Source organism: Gossypium hirsutum, chromosome A09 (assembly GCF_007990345.1).
Source record: "Gossypium hirsutum isolate 1008001.06 chromosome A09, Gossypium_hirsutum_v2.1, whole genome shotgun sequence".
NCBI classification, from domain to species: Eukaryota; Viridiplantae; Streptophyta; class Magnoliopsida; order Malvales; family Malvaceae; genus Gossypium; species Gossypium hirsutum.
Window position 1 is genome coordinate 49,895,485 of NC_053432.1, and position 23,403 is coordinate 49,918,887.

Consider the following 23,403-nt stretch of genomic DNA (forward strand, 5'->3'; position numbering starts at 1 on the left):
CATTCATTAAGGTTATATAATAAAATGATTATATGCTCCTAAAGAGCTAATATTGCATCAAACTGTAAAAAGCTCTTCAAGAGCTAATATTTTACCTCCTTGTGATGCAAAATTTTATAAAATATATATTGTTTTTCAGACCAAGAAGATATATGTTGAATAAAACCTTCATGTGTTTTACATTAAAATGATAGATACTCATGTACTTGTATTATATATTCCCCGAAAGAATACATTACACTATATGATTGAAATATCTAATGTGCTCCTATAGTAGCAAAATTGTGAAAATGACTTTAACAATATTTTCGAACGATCTCATACCTTCTAGTAGCTAAGCAAAATAATAAGTTACTAATGAAAAATTGTGAAATTCTTCCCACTAGTTTTGCTTCATTCCCTGAAGTGAATGTAGCAGTACATAACAATTATGAAAAATGAAAATATAGAGATCATGATTGTTGTTGTAATTGAGGATGTGATTGGAGACTAATCATGATAATATGAATAGGTAGATTTTAATTTGAAATCCACACATGTTTTGCGATGGTGATTATGAAATAAAGATTCAATGGAGGCGTTTGTAAGTCTGTCCCATCAGATTTATTGCATTCCTTGAAGTGAATGCAAACATAAAAAAAATAAAATATATATAATTATGAACCACTAAAAGTGGGAACATAGTAATAAATAAGAGAACAATGAGAGTTCTCGAGAAAACTCTTCAAAGGGTAAAGATGACTTATGTTATCAATGTAATATGAAAGATTATTAGCCACATATGTGACATATGCCTAAATATTTTGTTTCTATTAATATTTTTTGAGAAAGGATATAAGAATGTAGTAATAAATTCTATCATTATAGATAGAAAATATATATCTTATTTGGTACTAAAACAAACAAATTTTATTCCAATATTTGATAGTAAAAAATTAGCCAAAAGCTCCAGAAGAGCTAATATACTAATATCTTGTGATGGTTAATCTATTGGTTTTAAAAAATATTTATAATGGATCTTATATTGAGATTGTGAATGAGAAAAATATTATATTTTATATGAATCAGTATTGCTATAAATATCTATTTTGAAAAGATGAAAAAGAGAGGATTAGGTTATTAATTTATATTTAATTTATAACATTTGTGATCTTCTTTTGTCATCATCCTTATTAAGAGGTTGAAAGCAAAATATTTGACTGTGAAAGATCTATTTATGAGCAATGAAATATGATAATTCTATCTGAAACTAGTTACGGTTGTGTAACGCCCCAAAAATTGGGCCTAGAAGAGTTGGGCTTTGAGTCTGGGATTCGGATAGAAGAAAACCTGAATATTGAGAAGTTTTGAATATTACTAGTGTTTAAAAATATATATATTGATAAAATATTTATGTTAGTACTAATATTTTAATTTTTATGAAAATTATTATCATTATAATTATTAGATACAAATATATTTATAAAATTATTTTTGTTAATTTAGTGTTTAAATTAACATATTATTAGAAAATTTTACAGTATCTATTTTTATTGATTTATGGAAATTATAATTATTATTATTAGGAAAAAATATATATATTATCGTATTTGAAATTTTCATTATTATGGTTATTATTATTATTATTTTAGTTTTTAAATAAAATATGAATGGCTTATAGTATGGGAAAAAGTCTAGGCTCGGCCCATAGCTTTAGCGAAATTTTCAAATTTTGCCTCTTAAGAGAATCTGGGCAGTAGGCCTTATTAATAACTTGGGCTGATTTTTAGCATAAAGGAGCACCTGGCCTAGTGGCTAAGCATGCTAGGTAGTGGGAAGGAGAGTTGGGGTTTGACTCCCAACATGTGCAAAAGAGTTTTATTTTTTCTTTATATCAGGGAACGACGCAGGAAAGTGTTATATAAAGTTGGGGTTAAAAGGTAACACAAAAGAGAAGCTCGGCCCAGTGGCAGAGGCGCTGGGAGTGTGGTATAGTGCCTAGGTTCGAGGGTTGGCACACGCAAAGGCTTGTTTTTATTTTAATAAGCCAGATCGCACTAAAGTAAGGTTTAAGAATAATTGCGACCGAGCTATGTCACAAGAAGCACTTGTGGCTCAGTGGCTGTAGCGTGCTGGGCATATAGAGAGGGCGTAGGTTCGAGTCTGTATGCCAGGCGAATTCTGTTTAATTTTTAAAGTGGGTCAGAACTGAAGCAGGTAAGGTTGAGTATTTTTAGCTATGATCGGTTGGTTGAGTATTTTTCCCTTCTTGTGCGGTAGTTGGATCTACAATTGATTGGGAGTAGTGTCATAACAATATAGGTAAACGCTCGAATCTTTCTTTCGTTATTCATGAATTAAGGTAAAAGCCGAAAAACCCCTATATGCAAAGGGTGCCTGTTGATTGTACTCAAAAGGTTCAGTGGTGATATCTGATTTGTTTTCCTATAGTGTGGATTAAAGGCTACTAATCGAAGGCTTGGATATTTGGAACGACCAGAAATAGATCTAGTCCATTTTTTTCGGCAAAGGTAAGAACACTAGTGCCTAAAGTGTTAATGGTCGATTTTTAGTAAGGAGTTTTGCAGATAAGTTGCTATGGATTCATAGTTAACGTATTAGTAATTGATTGTAGGCAGTTCGTGTGTGGAACTCGTCAGCGTTTCGTCACAAACAGGTGTGTAAACGACACCCACTCATAGACTAGATCAATAAAAGTCGAAAAGCCGAAAAGCCGGCATTTATGAACTTGCGAGCGTGCGAGCGCTTGTGGGGTGGTTTGGTTGTTAATTTTGATAATCGCAAGCAGTATGATTGCAGAGTGCGTAATTTCGTGCACTTCGGTATATTTGGGCTTAATGGGCCAAAAATAGGTTAGTGGGCCAACGAGCCCGATTCGGTAAAAACGCTCGGTAAGTGCTTCTGTTAATGTGTTAATGGTTAGAATATGTATGTAAACTCTAGAATAGTAAATTTTATTAAAATACCCCTAAGTATGAAAATTACCGTTTTACCCCTAGGTGCTAAATGACCGTTATACCCCTAGGGTTAATTTTGACTGAAATACATGATATTCTGATTCTGTTTGTTATATGCCATGACATGTATATCCGTTGCATGGGGTTGGGTTTTGTTATGGAGGAAGAACCCGTTCTGGTGGTTGTGCCACATATTCTGATATAAGCAGCTTTATTGCGGATTATAGTTAGTGCCGCAATCGGTGCTAACACTGTAAGTTTAGGGATGGCGTGGGTGATTTATTCCCCACAGGAAGTGTAGGGATGGACGGAGGCAAGTGCAGGGTTGGATGGGGTTATCATGCATTAATCATATGAGACTGTTTTATTATGGGCCAACTGTATTAAAATGGGCCCAACTGTGTTAATATGGGCAAGACCCAATATATCTCGACTTGTAATAGGGCTACGGCCCAGACTGATACTGATATGGGCTAGGCCCAGTATGCTCTGATATTGTAATAGGGCTATGGCCCAGATTAATACTTATATGGGCTAAGGCCTAGTTAACACTGATTTCTGAATAGGGCTTAGGCCCAGTAAAGCTTGAACTGATTTGGGCTCTGGTTGGGATACTTTACACACTGAATTTTCCAAACTCACCCCCCTTTTTCCCATCTTTGCAGATGAGCCTTAGATCGATGGACTTGAAGCTGGGCGGGATTCAGAGTGGCCACGAAGATTAAGTTTTGTTTTCTTTAAAATAAGATTCGCATTTTTTATTTTGATTATTTTTATTCTGGTTAAAGTTGTAATAAGGCCGCTCTTTTTACTATTTTTAATATTTTGGGTTATTAAATTGGTTAGCTCTAGGGCGCGTTTTGTAAAAGTTACTTATTTTTAAAATATCACGATAATCGAGCAAAGTTTCCTCAACGTAAATATTTTCAAAGGAAATAAATATTTTAAATAGACTTAAACTTAATTTGTTGTTCGTGGACAAGTAATAGACTTAAGGTGTGGCAATGGATGTGTGCATGTCTAGGATTGGATCATGGAAGAGCTAGGTACTTAAGCTGTCTAATTGACTCACCTCCTCTTTTCTGGCTTCCTACCTGGTGCACAGCTTCCATTCACTTTAAGCCATAACAAAGAAGGTTTGATTTCTCGATACTTAACTGTTTTTTTTAAAAATAACATGTTTCTGCCACTACAAAGGTTTATAAGTTTTCAAAGTTTCCCATAAGATTTTACAAGGTTGTTAACAATGTTTTGATTATTACAATGAATCACATTTTGGAAAAAAAAAATAAGGCTAAAGTTTTATACAAGTTTAAACGGTAAAAGTTTCTAAACATCAAGAAGGGTTTTCAATGAAAACATGGTTTTCGAAAAACACTTCAATGTGACACGCCGGATTCGATCGTAACTTCTGGGCCGGGTTTGGGGTGTTACAGGTTGGATGCACCTGAAGTTAAATTTTTTTTTTAGATATTTGAAGATTTTGGCATATTCCCCTAAAGCGAGTATTGCATATAATTGTTTGGAAATTATATCTATTCTGTTGACTTAGTGACATTATAATCTTCACATTGATTTAGATATTTCTAGTAGTAAATGTCACAATAACACTTATATGTGGATACAAAGTAAAAGGAATGATAGTAAATTTATTAATTTAGTGCAATTGAAACACATGTTAAAGTAAATCAAAAGTTTACTGATACAAATACATTTACTACTTGATGTGACCAGTTAGACCATCCTGGATCATAAATAATGCGAAAATTAATTGAGAATTAATATGGACATTCATTAAAGAACCAGAAGATTCTTTAATTTAAAGAATTCTCATTTGTTGCTTATTCTTAATGAAAATTGATTCTTAAAAACTCACTAACTAAATTTGAGATTTAATGTCTTACATTTCTGAAATGAATATGGGCTCATTCATCCACCATGTGGATGATTTTGATATTATATGATTTTGGTAGATACATTTACAAAATAATCACGTATGTGTTATCAACTTACAACTTGTTGTTTGCAAGATTGCTTATTTAAATAATTAATTTCAGATCATGCGATTAAGACAACTAATCTTGCTAATACTGATATATCTTAGCCTTTTATTGATTGAGTTTGAAAAAATTTGTAAAAAATTATTATTTATGCGCATAATGGTTTAGAGAAATTATTGATTGAATGTTTCTAATTCATGTTTAAATCATTACTTATGAGAACTAAACTTCCTATTTCAACATGAAATTATATTGATTTACGTGTTGTATGCATTAAACCAATAACATATAAATACCCCTCATTACAATTGGTTTTTGATCAAGAGCTAAATATTTCTCATCTTTGAATTTTTTTTATGTGAGTATCTATTCCAATTGCTCCACCATAACACACAAAGATGAGTGAATCCTCAAAGAAAGTTGGGAATATATATTAATTACAAGTTTGTTTATATTATTAGATGTTTTGAATGTATTCGAGATTCAATTATGACATGATTTGTGATTATAATTTTGATTCGATAGTTTTCCCGACATTAGGGGAAGAGAAATAATAACTTGTAATGAGTTAGGGGAGAGTAATTTGAACCAGAAGTTCAATAAGGATAACTCATTACAAGTTAACTATTAGATGTATTTACAAACTTAATGAGAATAACCAAGTTTTATATATCATCTAATATTTAATTTCAATTAAAGTCTCAGTAGGACAATCAATTAGAATAAATAATAGATTGATTGATTCCAAAGATGAAAATTCTTCTAGATGGTCATATAGTAGAGGCGGGTGCTCCAAAAGAGACCCAAGACATAACTAATAAGTAAAACTTAAGAAGAGATTCAGGTACCTGAAACTGAATTTTAAAATAATAAAAATAAGAGATTTCGATAAGTTATGTCAATTCAAGAAAATGTGGAACCGAATAATAAAAGTGGTCGACAATATTTTGCATGCAATATTATTATTGAAATAATGAAATAAAAAAAGGATCTTGAATAAAGGATCTTGAATAAATCTATTGAGAAATATAGATATGGAATAAATTGATCAAAATAGAAAGACATAACTCAAGTACTGTAACGCCCCAATTTTCGGGAATTCTGTGAATGTTGGCAAAATTTCATGCTTTGATTTTGTCATTTGTGAGTGAAATTATGAAATAGGACCTATGTGAAAATGTTTGACATTGCTATAGGCTAATTTGTAGTGGCCAAATAAATAGTAGTGCAAAATAGGAGGATTTGCATGTCAAACCTCCCATTTTACAAGAAGTGGCCGGCCATCATGTTGTTGAAGACAATATGTGCACTTGATATCCATAATTTATGGTACAAATTGATAAAAAAAATTGATAATGGGTTAGGTAAATGTTCCATGATGGGCATGATAAGCATTATGGGCATTTTTTTTATTGACATTATGGCATAGGTATGGCACAAATAATATAGGTTATTTTGTGTCATAAAATGTTGGGTAATAAAATAACAAAAGGATGAAAAGAACAAAGTTTTGTCCATCTTTGTTCATCATAGCCAAAGTTAGAGAAGAGAAAGGAGAGGAGAAAGCTCTTGAGTATTCGGTCACTAGGAGGAGGAAAATTGAAGGTAAGTTCTTGGTACCTTGCTTCTATTTTGAGGTTCATGAGTTCTTCTTGATTCTACCTTAACTCTTGAAGCATATTTTGGTTTTTAGTTGTGTTGTGAGCATTTAGTCATGAATTAAAATGAAGGAAATGATTGTTGTTTCATGTTCTTTTGATGAAAAATGTAAGGTAGGTGAAGTTGAGCCAAACAAATGAGCATGCATGTGCCTTAGATGCTAAAGAGAAAAATTGGCTAACATGTTGTGCTTTAAAATGATGAAATGGAGATTATAATTAAGTAAAATCATAGATATGTGATGATTGATTGGTGATATACATGTTTAAATAACATGCATGCAAGGTATGTGTGAAAGAGTGATTTGGTAATAAATCTGCTTGGGACAGCAGCAATAATGTGACTTTGAAAAATCACCATAAATCGTGGGAGATGAATTAGAACCTGAATAAATTATGTAATTAAATCTTATTGAGTCTAGTTTCAAATGAAATAAACAAGAACATATTTTGAATTCTGTACAATGAGAAATTTTATTTGTAATGAAGAGTGGTCAGATTAGTCAAACAGTGAAACATGGGAAACTTTGAGAAAAATCTGGTATTGATTGCCTAAACCAAAAATTCTGAAAATTTTATGGATAGAAGATATATGAGTCCATTTTCAGGGAAAATTAACGGAACTTGATTTGGAGTTTCGTAGCTCCAGTTATAAATGATTTAGAGACTGTTGCTCAGGAAGACAGCTTGCAGTGAAATTATGATTATGTGGTAAACACTGACAAAAATTTGTTAATGAGTTGCTTATTGATTTCTTATAAGCTTACTCTGATCTGTAGGTGTGGTTGGCCGAATATTGCAAGGGGTTAATACGTAGTTCGTATTTGAATAGTTAGATTAATGTATTAGTAATCCAATTGTAGGTGGTTCGTGTGTGGATCTCGTCAGCATATCGTCGCAAATAGGTGTGTAACTAACACCCTCTTATAGACTAGATCGGCACAAGCCGAAAAGCCAAAATGTCGAAAAGCCGGTATTTTGAGATCTTGCGAGTGTGTGAATGCTCATGAGATTAATAGTTTGATGTATGTGGTAAATTAAAGTGATAAGACTGCAGAGTACGCGATTCTGTGCATTTCGATATTTTTGGGCTTAATGGGCCAAAAACGGGATAATGGGCCAACGAGCCCAAATTGGTAAGAAAACACAGTAAGTGTTTCTGATCGTACGTAAATGGCTATGTTATGTATGAAAACCTTAAGAATAGTTAAATTACTTGAATACCCCTATGTATGCAAAATTACCATTATACCCCTAGGGTTACTTTTGGCTGAAAAGCATGACGATCTGATTCTGTATGATGTATGCCATGATTATATATCTATTGCATGGGGACTTGGGTTATACTATGGAGGAAGCGTCCTGGTGGCTATGCCACAATTATCTGATCTGGTGGCTCTGCCACATATATCTGTCCTGGTGGCTATGCCACAATTATCTGATCTGGTTGCTCTGCCACATATATCTGTTCTAGTGGCTCTGCCACAATATCTGTATCTGGTGACTTCGTCGCAATATCTGTCAGCCTCGCTGCGATTTCTGTAGTGTGTAGCGGTTGGGTGGGTCGAGTAGTCTCCCCACATGGTGTAAGGCTGGTACGGGGGTGTTATGGATAAATCTGGGTTGGGTTTCTGCATAAACATGTAATATCTGTTCTGTTCTGTTCTGTTATGGGCCTATGGGCTTTATTCTGAATTCTGTTCTGGGCTAAGGCCAACTTATTCTATTTCTGTGGTTTGAGCTGATATAGGCTATGGTTGGGTTAATTTACACACTGAGTTTCCCCAAACTCACCCCTTTTATTTTCATCCACGCAGGTAATCCCCAACCATAGTGGGCTTGGAGATGTGAGGGAATTCGGAGTGGCCACCCGTTCTGAAAGTTTGATTTTCTTCTGGTGAACTGGACATCCTTTTATTTACGTTTGAAGTTTTGGGTTTTTAAATATAATAAGACCGCTTAATTATTTTTGATATTTTTAATATGTATTACTAAGATAGGTATTAATTTGAATGTAAAAAAGCTATCTTGGCATAATTGGGTAAGTATTCAAGCCCCATTTTTAGTAATTTTTATATTTTTTAAACCGGGATAGTCTAATTCATCTATTGGGGGATTAATTTGAAAAGTTATCAAAGTATAGAAGTTATGCCATGGATGAATATGCTGAAAATTTGAAATTTATGGTAGAAAATGAAAGGTTGTTGATAGATAAACAACTTTTACAAAGTGAATTTTGATGAAATTGTGATTTAAGGACTAAATTGTAAAGTTGTGAAAATTGAAGAAAAATTCTGAATTTTATAGAATACATGTGCTGTATATGATTATGGTAAGTTTTAGATTAGTTGATTTTCTTGTACGAATTATTATTAAGGTAAGTTCGTGTAACTTAATTAATTACGTTTAAATGTTTCATTTGAATATCGTATTTGGATTGAATGTGATGTGTTTATGTGGATTTTATGAATGTTATAAACAACATGAAATGATTACATGATTGAAAATGTTATAAATAAGTTAAGTTCCGTTGAATAATGAAAATCGATGGATACATGTGATTTCCTGTATATGATTATGATTCTGCATATGTTGCAGAAGGGGTTTAGCTCAGATGAGTAATCCTGATATAGCCTCTCAATCATCCTGTTATATATAGTTCCTGTGAGCATACTGATCGGTAGTGATTTTGCATTTGTTGCACATTACTGCAGCTCTTTGTGAGCGTCCTGATATACGATCGGTTGTGATCCTGGATATAATGCAGACATAAACGCAGCTCTCCATGAGCGTCCTGTTAAGCTTGCTTGAACTCTTTGTTACCTTATCTGAAGCTCCCTGATATTATCTCTTCGGAGATATCTGAAAGGCTCTATGAGCTTCCTAAGTAATAAGTCTTATGAGTTTCCTGATTAGTTCGGATAAGTGTCCTGTTACATGATTACATGGCTCATTTAAGCATCTTGACATGTGGCTCAAGAGTATGCTCCCTGAATAAGAATTGACAGTTTATAAATATGTACACCTTGAATGTACTATTTGAGTATCCATCGATATTTCAATAATTCAGCGAACTCTCGACATGAGAAAAATGATGAGATAAATAGAAATATGCCCTGAATGTTTTTTGAATTATTTGATGAAGGATTATATGATGAGCTCATCTATGTTTATTAAACAATTACATGTATTATATGACTAACTTGCTTGATTAAGTATATGTGTTTAGGTAAATTTGTCAAAATGATGAAAGCATGTAAATTTTATACTTTTTAGTTTCTCGGCCTCGAATTTGTGGTCCCAAAACTATTGTTCTGACTAAGCCCAAAATCAGGCTGTTAGAATTCTCCCCCTGAAGGATTTTCGTCCCCGAAAATCTTACTGGTAAATAGATTTGGGTATTGGTCTCTCATGGTCTCCTTGGGTTCCCATGTGGCTTCTTCAACTCCATGTCTATGCCATAGGACTTTCACAAGTGCTATACTCTTATTCCTTAATTGTTTAACCTCCCGAGCCAAAATCTTAACTGGCTCTTATCCATAAGTCATATCCAGCTAAATCTCAACCTTAGTTGGCTTGATCACATGTGAATGATCCGATCTATATCAACGTAACATGGATACATGAAACACGTCGTGAATCTTTTCCAACTCTGAGGGCAAAGCCAATTGGTAGGCAACAGGCCCTACTCTCTTGGTAACCTCATAAGGTCCTATGAAACGAGGACTCAACTTGCCTCTTCTACCAAATCTGAAGACTTTTCTCCACAAGGACACTTTCAAAAACACCCTATCATCGACTTGAAACTCAATTTTATTTCGTTTTAAATCTACGTAGGATTTCTGTCTATCTGAAGCAGCTTTCAAACAGTTGTGAATCACCTTAACTTTCTCTTCGATTTCTTCTACTAAGTTAACCCCGTGAATCTGATTTTCTCTAAGTTCGGTTCAATATAAGGGCGTCCAACACTTGCGTCAATATAAAGCCTCATAAGGCACCATTTTTAGACTTGACTAATAATTATTGTTGTAGGCGAATTCAACCAGTGGTAAGTACTTTTCCCAACTACCTTGAAACTCGAGAACACAACACCGCAACATGTCTTCTAAGATCTGAATCACTCTTTCTGACTGACCGTCAGTTTACGGGTGAAATGCCGTGCTAAAATTCAGTTTTGTTCCCAATGCCTCTTGTAACTTCTTCCAAAATCGCGAGGTAAATCTCGGATCTCTATCAAAAATAATCAACAAGGGTACTCTATGAAGTCTCACGATCTCGAAAACATACAATTCAGCCAATTTCTCAAGGGAATAGTCGGTACGCACTGGTATAAAATATGCCAACTTGGTAAGCCTATCAACAACAACCCAAACAAAATAATTTTTCCTTGGCGTCAAAGGCAACCCCGACACGAAATCCATGGTTACACGGTCCCATTTCCACTTGGAAACCATCACAGGTCGAAGTAAACCCGAAGGTACTTAGTGTTCGACCTTCATTTGCTGACAAATTAGACACTTAGAAACAAACTTCGAAATGTCTCTTTTCATTCCCAACCACCAGTATATTTTTTTCAAGTCGTTATACATTTTCACATTATCCAAATGGATAGACAAGCAACCACTATGTGCCTCTCGTAAAATCCTCTGGATAAGTTCATTGTCCTTGGGTACATAAACCCTATCTTTGAACATTATACACCCATCGGTACTACACCGAAAGTCTGATTCACCATCTGTCTTATTCTGAGTCTTTTTGGTTTGCGATTCCTTATCACCCTTCTAAACTTCATAGATCTCTTGAAGGAACATCAATCTAGCTTTCAGTTCTGCTAGAACCGAACCATCATTCGCTACAGACAACTGAGTGTTCATGGCCCTTAAGGTGAACAGTGACTTTCTACTCAGATCGTTGGTGACTACATTTGCTTTTCCTGGGTGGTAGTCGATTATCAACTCGTAGTCCTTTATCAACTCCAACCATCTCCATTGCCATAGATTCAAATCCTTCTGAGTCATCAAATACTTGAGGCTTTTATGGTCGGTAAACGCTTGGCATTTCTCGCCATACAAATGGTGTCTCCAAATTTTCAACGCGAATACGATGGCGGCCAACTCTAAATCATGCATTGGGTAGTTTTTCTCATGTGGCTTTAGCTATCTTGAAGCATAAGCTATGACCTTACCTTATTGCATGAGTACGCACTCCAATTCATTTAAGGAGGCATCGCTATATACCACATACTCTTTTCCAAGTTCCAGTTGCACTAAAACTGGTTTAGTTAACAGGGTCTTTAATGTCTCAAAGATCTATTGGCATTTATCCGTCCACTCGAACTTGACCTCTTTTTGTAGTAATCTAGTCATCGGAGTAGCTATCATCGAGAACCCTTTAACAAATCGTCTGTAGTACCCAGTTAAGCCTAGAAAGCTTCTAATCTCTGACACATTCCTCGATGGTTTCCACTCTACAATAGCCGAGATCTTACTTGGGTCAACTCTAATTTTATCACTCGACGCGATGTGTCCTAAGAATCCGACCTCTCAGAGCCAAAACACACTTTTACTGAACTTGGCATACAGTTGCTTATCCCTCATGGTTTGCAAAATAGTTGTCAAATGCTCCGCGTGTTTAGTTGCATCTGGAGAATAAATCAATATATCATCGATAAAGACCACTACGAACTTATCCAAATATGGTCGAAAAATACGATTCATCAAATCCATAAATACCACAGGGGCATTCGTCAAACCGAAGGGCATGACAAGGAGCTCATAGTGCCCATACCTCGTCCTAAATGCGGTCTTTGGTACATCTTGCTCCTTGGCCCTTAGATGATAATAACCGGACCTTAATCTATCTTAGAAAACACTGTGGCTCCTTTCAAATGGTCAAACAGATCGTCTATCCTTGGTAAAGGATACTTGTTCTTCACCGTCACGTTGTTGAGCTGTCTATAATCTATACATAACCTTATCGTCCCATCATTTTTTTTCACGAAAAGTACCAGAGCGCCCCACGAAGAATAGCTCGGTCTCGCAAAGCCCTTACCCGTTAGCTCTTGTAGCTGCACTTTCAACTCCTTTAATTCTGTTGGTGCCATCCTATACAGAGCAATCGAGATGGGCGCCGTACCAGGGACTAACTCGATACCAAACTCAACCTCCCTAGTTGGCAATCCGAGCAACTTTTTCAGAAATACATCTAGGTACTCATATACCACTGGCACTGACTCGATTTCTAATTTAGATGCTTGAGTATTCAACATAAAGGCGAGATAAGCTTTGCTCCATTTCTCAAATATCTCTCTGCAGTCATAGACGATATCACTATAGACAAATTATCCAATTCACCTGATTCAACCCGAAGAACATCCCCGCTTCCACATTTCAACTCAATCACTTTCCATCCACAATCCACTACAACACCATGAGAAGTTAACCAATCCATCCCAAGGATTACATCAAATTCATCAAACGACAATAACATAAGATTAGCCAGAAAACAATGACCTCTAATTGTCAAGGGGCAATTTCTACATACTTGGTCAACTAACACATGTTTGCCTAATGGGTTAGACACTTTTACCACAAATTCAGTGGACTCGACTAGCAAATTCATACGGTGTATCAATTTCATACAAATATAAGAATGGGTAGACCCCAGATCAATTAAAGCAACCACAGATATATCATGGATAGAAAAGGTACCCGTGATCACATCAGCTCACGCTACCTCCTCTTGGGCACGTATGGCATAAGTCCTTGTAGGCGCTCTACCCTTGGACCTAATAGCAAGATCTATGGGTGCACCTCTACTACTATCCCCACTTCCCAAGTTCTTCCGTGGTCTACCCCTTGAAGGTGCATTACTCAATCTCACAGCTTGCTCTCTACTTTTCTCGCTCATCTTAGGAAAACTACGGATAAAATGGTCAAGCGACCCACATTTGAAACAGCCCCTTTCATTTCCTTGGCATTCACCGAAATGGCGTCTACCGCACTGAGGACACTTTGGTTGATCCGAGCGAGCAGTAACAACACTTGCGATGAAGTGGTTTGGGCTTTTGTCACCGCATACTGCTTATTCTTACACTTGCTCGTGAACCCCACTGACGTGTTTGATTGAGTAGGAAACTCTCTCAATTTCTTGGATGAGGTTTGATGTGATTTCCCCATCTATCTCTTCTTTGAGTCACAGGACCCAAAGTCAGCTTTTCTCTTCTCTTTGGCCAACTCTTCGGCCTTACAAGCTCTCTTAACCAATACCACAAATTCTCTTAACTCTAAAATGCCAACCAATAGTCGGATGTCTTCATTCAACCCATCCTCAAACCTTTTACACATAATGGCTTCTGTGGATATACACTCCCGCACATATTTACTGAGTCTTACAAATCGCGCTCATACTCTCTCACTGTCATACGGTCTTGCTTTAGTTCGAGGAACTCTCTCCTTTTTTGATCGATAAACCGTTGGCTAATGTACTTCTTCCGGAATTCTTCTTGGAAAAATCCCCAAGTTACCCTCTCCTTTGGCACAATGGACACGAGAGTATTCCACCACTGATAGGCTGAATCTCGCAAAAGTGAGACGACACACTTCATGCACTTCTAGGATGTGCATGATAGCTCATCAAATACCCTAATGGTATTTTCCAACCAAAACTCTACTCTCTCCGGGTCATCATCAATGTTCGCCCAGAATTTCTCAGCCCCATGCTTACGGATTCTGTCTACTGGAGGTTTCTCCCTCCTAATCATGTCTGACACATGGGGAACCATAGGGGCAGACTGAGGAATTGGAAGAGGTGAGAGAGGTGGAGTGTTCGGATTCGTACGAATGAACTCTGAGCTTCATGTATCCATCATGTGGAGGTAAGCTTCTCTAGCCCTTTTGCCCTGACTCATTGTCACTGGCCCACTATCCACTGGCGTGGTCCCTTCAGCGGGAGCCGGCGCATTACTTTCCACATCATTTGCTGTAGCCACGTCAGGATCCATTTACTATATGTAAAAAGAAAACAATTTATTTCGTCAGGAGTCATCACACTATCAATATACAACTAGGACATGTATAGCAAAACTCATACTCACGCTAGGTTAGTCTTAGAATCAACTAAACCATGGCTTTGATACCACTAAATGTAACACCCTTTACCCGAGTCTGAGGCCAGGACTGGGCACAAGGCATTACCTGACTTAAACACATGTATACAATCATTTCAAGTCATAAAAACTCGATCGAATTTAAAACTTTTCAATCTTAATCTAGAAATTCCTAATATGGGCCTACGAGGCTCAAAACACACTTTGTAAACAATTTGAGATTAATCCAAACTTCGTTGAAAACTTTGGAATATGTCACTGGAAATAGGGGCACATGCCCGTGTAGAAAGGCGACACACCCGTGTGGCCCTTTCTACATGACCATGCTGAAGGTCCGTGTGGTTAACACGGCCTAAGCACAAGGGGACACACTTGTGCCCCAATCCCGTGTGAATTGAATTCCAAATTTGAACCTCCAGGGGTTTTCACATAGTCGGGCACACGCTTGTGTCTATATCCTGTGTCCCTCACATGGCCATGACACGCCTGTGTAGCATCCCATGTGTAAAAACCTTGACATTTTATTTCTGACGTTAACAACCAATTAGGGGCACACGACCAAGGTACACGCCCGTGACCGGTGGCCGTGTTCTCCACACAGCTAAGACACATGGCCATGTCTCTGCCCGTGTGTTTACTACCATGCATACTGACTTGCAAATTCAAAGTCCAGGGGACACACGGTCGAGCCACATGCCCATGGTGCAGACCATGTGTCACACATGGCCTAGACACATGCTTGTGTGTCTACTCGTGTAGACAAAGATAAGGTTATCTACCAAGCCTTTTTGCCACCCTTATTTGCACTAACATTTACCACATCAATATCAACAATTCTATGCATCAACATAAGGCCAATTCAACCACAACATGATAATTAATAACAAAATTCATTACATTATAACAAACTAAGCATGCACTTATTCATTCATGCAATTTGTCCATCCATGAAACATCATCAATTGCATATCATAATTAAATATGAGCCATTATTTATTTCCTTATACAAAATGAAGGGTTTCATTCCAAGCCAACACATTCGGCCAAATCATAATGACAGAAAACTCAAAAGACAAAGTCCTATACATGCCATAATCAAAATAAAATAGCTAACTATACCATGTGCTTCAAATGATAGTGTGAACGAGGCCTCTGACGGTAACTGATCCACGGGCTAATTTGGTGGCACTACAAGGGAATGGAAAGGAAAAGAGGTAAGCATAAAGCTTAGTAAGTCGCATGTAAATAATGAAATAACTACAAGTTACCATGAGAAATCATACTCTCAATATAATTCAATTTGCACACGAATATGTGGATCTATAAATATTATTGATTCATATTCATCTCTCACCAAGCATACAACGTTGATTGAATTCACACTTCATACTTCATGTAAAATAATTCACACTTCATACTTCATGTAAAATACACAAATGGTCATAAGCTTAACTTATCACTTTCTTTCTTTACTAAACATACAACGTAAATGAAGCTCGTATTTCGTAATTCTTATTGAGGTACCTGTACCACTCACCACATGGTCATAAGTTCTCTCATTTCGATATAAATCATAAACCTTCCGTTGAACCATTTGGAATACCAGAGGATATTCATTAGCCCAAAACATGGGATAAGATGCCGACGCCATGTCCCAGACATGGTCTTACTCTGGCTAACACATCAAAGTTGATGCCATGTCTCAGATAGGTCTTACACTAACTTCCATATATCGAGGCCGATGTCGTGTCCTAAACAGGTCTTACACTGGCTCTCATCTATCAGTGTCGATGTCATGTCCCAGACGGGTCTTAGACTAGCTTGTATATCTCGAGGCCGATGCATGTCCCAGACATATTTTACACTAGCTCTCGTCTCAATGCCGATGCATGTCCCAGACATGTCTTACACTAGCTTGTATATCTCTAGACTGATGCATGTCCTAGAAATGTCTTCCAGTGGCTCTCAATATGTGGCCAATGTATGTCTCAGACATGTCTTACACTAGCACACATATCACCCAATGTCATGGCATGAATATCCAAATCTATTCCTAATGTTCAATCGGAAGTCTTCATTATATAAATTCTCATTCACAACGTAAAGAAAAAATTCATACCATAGTAATTGTACAATACATGATAATATTAAATTAGCATTATTTACATACAACTTACCTCGATATACAAAAGTAGGTGACTAGGTCGAGTTATTCAACTAGCTTGGTCTTCCCCCGGTCTAAGTCCGGATTGCATCTTTCTTGATCTAAAATGAACAATTTAACTAATTTATCATCATAACAATTAATACACTCCAAAGTTCATACTTTTGTAAAATGACCATTTTACCCTTAGTCTTTACAAAAATTATGATTTTGCCCCTAGGCTCCTAAATCAATTTTTATCAAATTTTCACATTAACCAAGCCCAGCCAAATCTATTTCATACTTATAGAAACTCACAATTTCAAACATTTCACACACTTACACTCTATTGTTTTTGCAAGTTCCATAAAATGGCCCCTATAGGTGTTTTTCATGAACACCTCTTAACAAAAGTTGTTTATTCAACAACTAAGATTTATTTTTTCCATAAAAAATCAGCAAACATCATAAACTCTTTCATGGAAAATTCTTAGACTATCAACCATTTTCAAAAATAGTCCCCTCAATGAAAAGGTCATGCTACAAGGTTCCTAAAAATACAAAAATCATCAACAATGAATATGAAAATCACTTACTTTCAACGGTGAAAAGTTGCTGAAATTTCAAGCTTCCAAAAACCCCATTTTTGCTGAAAATTTTAGTGGAGGAGAAAGGAAGAAAAATGAAAAAGCTGATGGCTAGTCACTAGGGTAATATTTTATTATACATTAAGTCACCTAACCATTTGACCATTTGATTTTCTTGTCCCCTATGGCCGGCCATCAGCTTCTAAAGGGTCTATTTACACTTTAAAGCCCTCCAATTATGGTTCTCCAACAATTTTACACCTTTAAGTAATAAAACAAAACTTTTACCCTTTATGCAATTTAGTTCTTTTTCGCAATTAAGCTCCCAAACACTAAAATTACTTCACCAAATTTTTCGTGCACTTATATAATCATACTATGACACTCAAAATAATAATAAAAATAATTTCTCAGCCTCGAATTTGTGGTCTTGAAACCATTGTTCCGACTGAGCCCAAAATCGGGCTATTACAAACTTATTATGGTATAATGGCATATATAGGTAACTTGGCCTTTGATGGCATATGCATGTGGTTTGTAAACTAGCTATTGGAATAGATAGTAATGTTTTGTTGGTATAATTATAAGGTTTTATTAAAACAAATACCTATGTGTTAAGTTTATTAAATATGATTGATCAAATTATGCTTAACCTATAAGTTAAACAAAGGTAAGATTATAATCATGATGACATATGATAAAATATCATATTAGATGTTAGAATTGGCTGGTATATAGTTGTAAGTTTTGGTGTATGTTATTGGCAAAATTTGGGTGAGAAATAAAGCTAGAAAATAGCTCATGGGTAGTCATATGGGCGTGTGTCATAATTGTGTGTGACACACGGCCTAGTACATGGGCATGTGGTTAGGCCGTGTGTCTCCTGCATCTTAAAATTTAGAAATAGAATGTTCAGAATTGAGCACACGGGCAGAGACATAGGGTATGTCTCAACCGTGTGAGCTACACGACCTAGAACAAGGGCGTGTGTCATGGCCGTGTGAACCCTGCACCTATTTTTTTTAAATTAAATTGATCACATGGCCTACTCATATGGGCGTGTGGCTGATCGTGTAGTACAAGTTAGAGAGTTACACAGGGTCGAACATGGCCTGCAGCATGGACGTGTCCCTAGACCACATGGGCATGTGTGCCCTGTATCTAGGGAAAATTTTAGACATTTTCCAAAAAATTCTCTGAGTTCCCGATTTTGTCCCGACTTGATTCTAATACTCATATTAGGCCTCGAGGGTTCATTTAAGGGATTTTATGAATAATCTTGATAATTGAATAATAAACATGAATTATCTGTAAAAATCCCATAAACTACAGTAATACTTCGTAACCCTGGTCCAGTGATGAATACAGTTTAGGGGTGTTACATTTATTGGTATTAGAGCTACAGTTTAGTTGATTCTCAAATTGAACATAGCAAGTATGAGTTTAGCTATACATGCCATTATATAATTTGTGATAGTGTGATATCTCCTAACCATTTTAAATGTGTTTTTCATTTAGTAATCTCTTCTAACCAAGCTAGAGCTGAATCTGAGGAAGCTGAGAGCAATGCTTCAGCTTCAGTTCAAAGAGCTAGATCTAGTAGTGGAAAGCCCGTATCTGAGGGCCAAAGTGAAGAGACAAAACAAGTCTTCTTTCAAATGATGAATGAACGGTTCACTCAGTATATAAGAACAAATCCTACTGTACAACAACCTCCCTCACCTGCTCCTCAACCGGTTCCTGAGATTACACAAGGTATTGAACCTGTTAGAGCTGGTAAGAACTGGTAGATAAAAACCGTAAATATGGGGTAGAAAAATTTAGAGCTACTGTAAGGGATGATCTAGAAAAAGCTACGTTTTGGTTAGAAATTACTATCCGGGTTTTAGATGAATTATCTTGCACAGCAGTTGAATGTTTGAAATGTGTAGTATCTTTACTGAAAGACATAGCTTATCATTGGTGGAATACTATAACTTATGTGGTACAAAGAGAAAACATTACATGGGAGTTTTTCTAGACCAAATTCAGAAAGAAGTATGTTAGTCAAATATTTCTAGATTAGAAAAAGAAAGAACTTTTAGATCTTAAACAAGGAAGCATGACTGTATCTGAGTATGAGCGAGAATTTGTTCGGTTGAGTAAGTATGCCAGAGAGTGGGTTTCAACTGAGATTGATATGTGCAAGCATTTTTAAGAGGGCTTAAATGAAGACTTTAAGCTGTTGATTGGTATTCTTGAATTAAGGGAATCTGCAGTACTGGCTGATTGAGCACATAAAGCTGAAGAATTGAGTAAAGAAAAGAAACAAGCTGAAAGAGAAGCTTGGGTTTCTGGTAAAAGAACTTTGAGCAAGTCGCAATCATCTGCTTCCAAGAAATCAAAGAAGTATTATGATTGTTTTACAACATCAATGGGATATTCTGGAAAAGAGTGAGGCTCTCAACGCTCTAACCCGAGATCCTCGTCCCTACCTGTAACCAGCGTTGGTAGTGTTAGCAATCCTAAATCGAAATGTAAATTTTGTAACAAATTTCATTTTGGGGAATGTCGTTTGAGAAATAGAGTCTGTTACCGATGTGGTTCGCTTAATCATTTTCTCAAGTATTTCCCAGAAAGAATAGAAAACGATATTGATCAAACTTCAAAGTTAAGTAATCCCGCTTCAAGAGGCAGACCACCCCATCATCCCGGTAATGTCAGTGGTAGCTGAGGTACTACAAGAGATACAACAGTTAAATCTGAGGCACGAGCACTGGCAAGGACATGTGCTATTCATGCTAGAAAAGATGCTTCTGCACCAGACGTCATTATTGATACATTTCTCTACTTGATACTGATATTACTGCTTTGATTGATCCTGGTTCCACACATTTATACATATGCACAAATTTAGTGTCTATTAAAAATTTACCTGTTGAATTCACTGAATTTTTGGTTAAAGTTTCAAACCCCCTGGGCCAGTATGTTATGGTGGATAAAGTTTGTAAAAACTGTCTGTTGATGGTAAAGGGTTATTTCTTTTCGGCTAATTTGATGCTATTGCCATTTGATGAATTTGATGTGATTTTGGGAATGGACTGGTTAACCCAGCATGATGTAGTGGTAAATTGTAAACATAAATATATTGTATTGAAATGTCAGAGTGGTTAGTTACTCCATGTTGAATATGATAAATTAGATGGATTATTTAATGTGATTTTAGCAATATCAATACAGAAATATGTCAAAAAAGGTTATGAAGTTTATCTTGCTTATGTGTTGAACACTAAAGTATCTGAGTAGAAGATTCAGTTAGTGCCGGTTGTATGTAAACTCCCTGATGTATTTCTAGAGGAATTACCTAGTTTACCCTGGTTAGAGAAGTGGAGTTTTCTATAGATCTTGTACCAAGGACAGCACTCTACAGAATGGCTCATACTAAATTAAAAAAGTTTAAAGCACAGTTGCAAGAACTGATTGACAAAGATTTTGCTCGACCTAGTTTCTCACCATGGGTTACATTGGTTCTGTTTGTAAAGAAGAAAGATGGATCTTTAAGGCTGTGTATTGATTACAGATAGCTCAACAAAGTTACAATAAAGAACAAGTATCCATTGCCTCGAATTGATGATCAATTTGACCAGTTGAAATGTGCTACTGTATTTTCAAATATTGATATTCGTTTTGGTTATTATCAGCTATGGGTAAAAGACTCAGATGTGCAAAAGGCATCTTTTAGAACTAAGTATAGACATTATGAGTTTTTTATGATGCCATTTGGTTAAACAAATGCACTGACAATGTTTATGGATTTGGTGAACAGAATTTTCAGACCATATCTAGATAGGTTTGTGGTGGTATTTATTGATGATATTTTAGTTTACTCTCGAGATGAAAATGAACATGCAGATCATCTGAGAATTGTGTTGCAAACTCTGCGTAAGAAGCAACTGTATGCCAAATTCAATAAATGTGAATTTTGGCTACATGAAGTTGATCTTCTCAGACATATTGTATCTGTAGAAGGTATTTGAGTAGATCCAAGCAAAATTTCAGCTATTGTAAATTGGAAGCCACCAAAGAACATGTCTGAAGTCAGAAGTTTTTTAGGACTTGCTGGATATTATCGGAGGTTTGTAAAACGGTTTTCAATGATAGCCTCTCCGATGACTCATTTGCTGCAAAAAGATGTGAAACTTGAGTGGTTTGATAAATGTCAGCAAAGTTTTAATAGGTTGAAAGCTTTATTAACAGAAGCACCTATGTTAGTTCAGCTTAAATCAGGTAAGGAATTTGTAATTTATAGTGATGCACCGTTAAATGGTTTAGGCTGTGTTTTGATGCAAAAAGGTAAAGTAATAGCCTATGCTTCAAGACAGCTAAAGCCACATGCCCAATACATGATCTTGAATTAGCAGCAATTGTGTTTGCATTGAAAATATGGCGATATTATCTATTTGGTGAAAAATGTTATATATTTACTGATCATAAAAGTTTGAAGTATTTGATGTCAAAGAAAGATTTGAATTTAAGACAGCGCAGGTGGCTTGAGTTATTGAAAGACTATGATTTGGTTATTGACTATCATCCGGGAAAAGCCAATGTGGTTGCAGATACTCTAAGTAGAAAATCCATGTTTGCTTTGCGAGCAATGAATACTCAATTGATGTTATCTGATGATGGTTCAATCATAGTTGAGTTAAAAGCTAGACCGATGTTTTTGCAACAGATTACTGAATCTCAGAAAGATGATAGTAAGTTACAAGCAAAACGAATTCAGTGTGAATCGACTCCTGATTCAGAATTTCAGATCGAGACTAATGGTTGTTTGTTATCTAAAGTCAGAATATGTGTACTGAAGAATTCAGAACTGGTACAGAAGATTTTAAATGAAGCTCATAATAGTAAGATGTCTAGTCATCCTGGTAGTAATAAAATGTATAATGATCTGAAAAAGATGTACTGGTGGCCGGGATTGAAAAGAGATATTTCTGAGTTTGTATCAAAATATTTGCTATGTCAGCAAGTAAAAGCTGAACATTAGTTGCCTTCGGGATTGTTACATCCAGTTACAATATCGAAATGGAAATAGGAGAGAATTACCATGGACTTTGTATCGCTGTCTCTAAAGAAGAAAGATGTCATTTGGGTAATTGTTGTCCAGCTAACAAAATCTGCACACTTTATTCAGATATGTATGGATTATTCTTTAGATAAATTGGTTGAGATATATGTTTCTGAAATTGTTAGATTACATGGAGTGCCTGTCTCCATTATTTCTGATAGAGATCCTCGATTTACATCTCAATTCTGAAGCAAATTGCAAGAAGCTCTAGGTATACAGTTACATTTCAATACTGAATTCCATCCTTAGACAGATGGTCAATCTGAACGTGTGATATAGATTTTGGAAGATATGCTTCAGTGTTGTATTTTAGAATTTAAAGGTAACTGGGAAAAATATCTGCCTTTAGTTGAATTTGCTTACAATAATAGTTATTAGTCCAGTATCAAAATGGCACCGTATGAAGCTTTGTATGGCCAGAAATGTAGAATACCATCGTATTAGACAGAGCTTAGTGAGAAAAAGAGACACAGAGTTGACTTAGTCCGTGAAACTGAAGAAAAGGTGAAAGTAACTCAGGATAGTCTGAAAGCAGCCTTTGATCGTCAAAAGTCCTATGCTGATCTTAAACGAAAGGAAATAGAATTTCAAGTTGGTGACAAGGTATTCTTGAAAGTATCACTTTGGAAGAAAGTTCTCCGGTTTAGTTGTAAAGGAAAATTGAGTCCACAGTTTATTGGGCCATATGAAATCACAGAAAGAATTGGACCTGTTGCATATCGGTTAGCCTTACCACCAGAGCTTGACTGGATTCATAATGTTTTTCATGTGTCTATGTTACGACGGTATCGATCGGATCCTTCACATATTATTTCTCCATCAGAAGTAAAGATTCAACCTGATA

The 23,403-nt window shown here is 36.0% G+C and overlaps 1 long non-coding RNA gene across 1 annotated transcript; it reads left to right on the forward strand.

Annotated features, from left to right (window-relative positions):
- Positions 1–2,273: 2,273 nt before the first annotated feature.
- LOC121206736 (uncharacterized) lies at positions 2,274–2,656 on the forward strand. The gene is made up of 3 exons (XR_005901917.1): positions 2,274–2,301; positions 2,431–2,510; positions 2,615–2,656. It is a non-coding gene; the product is annotated as an uncharacterized lncRNA (long non-coding RNA).
- Positions 2,657–23,403: the final 20,747 nt, after the last annotated feature.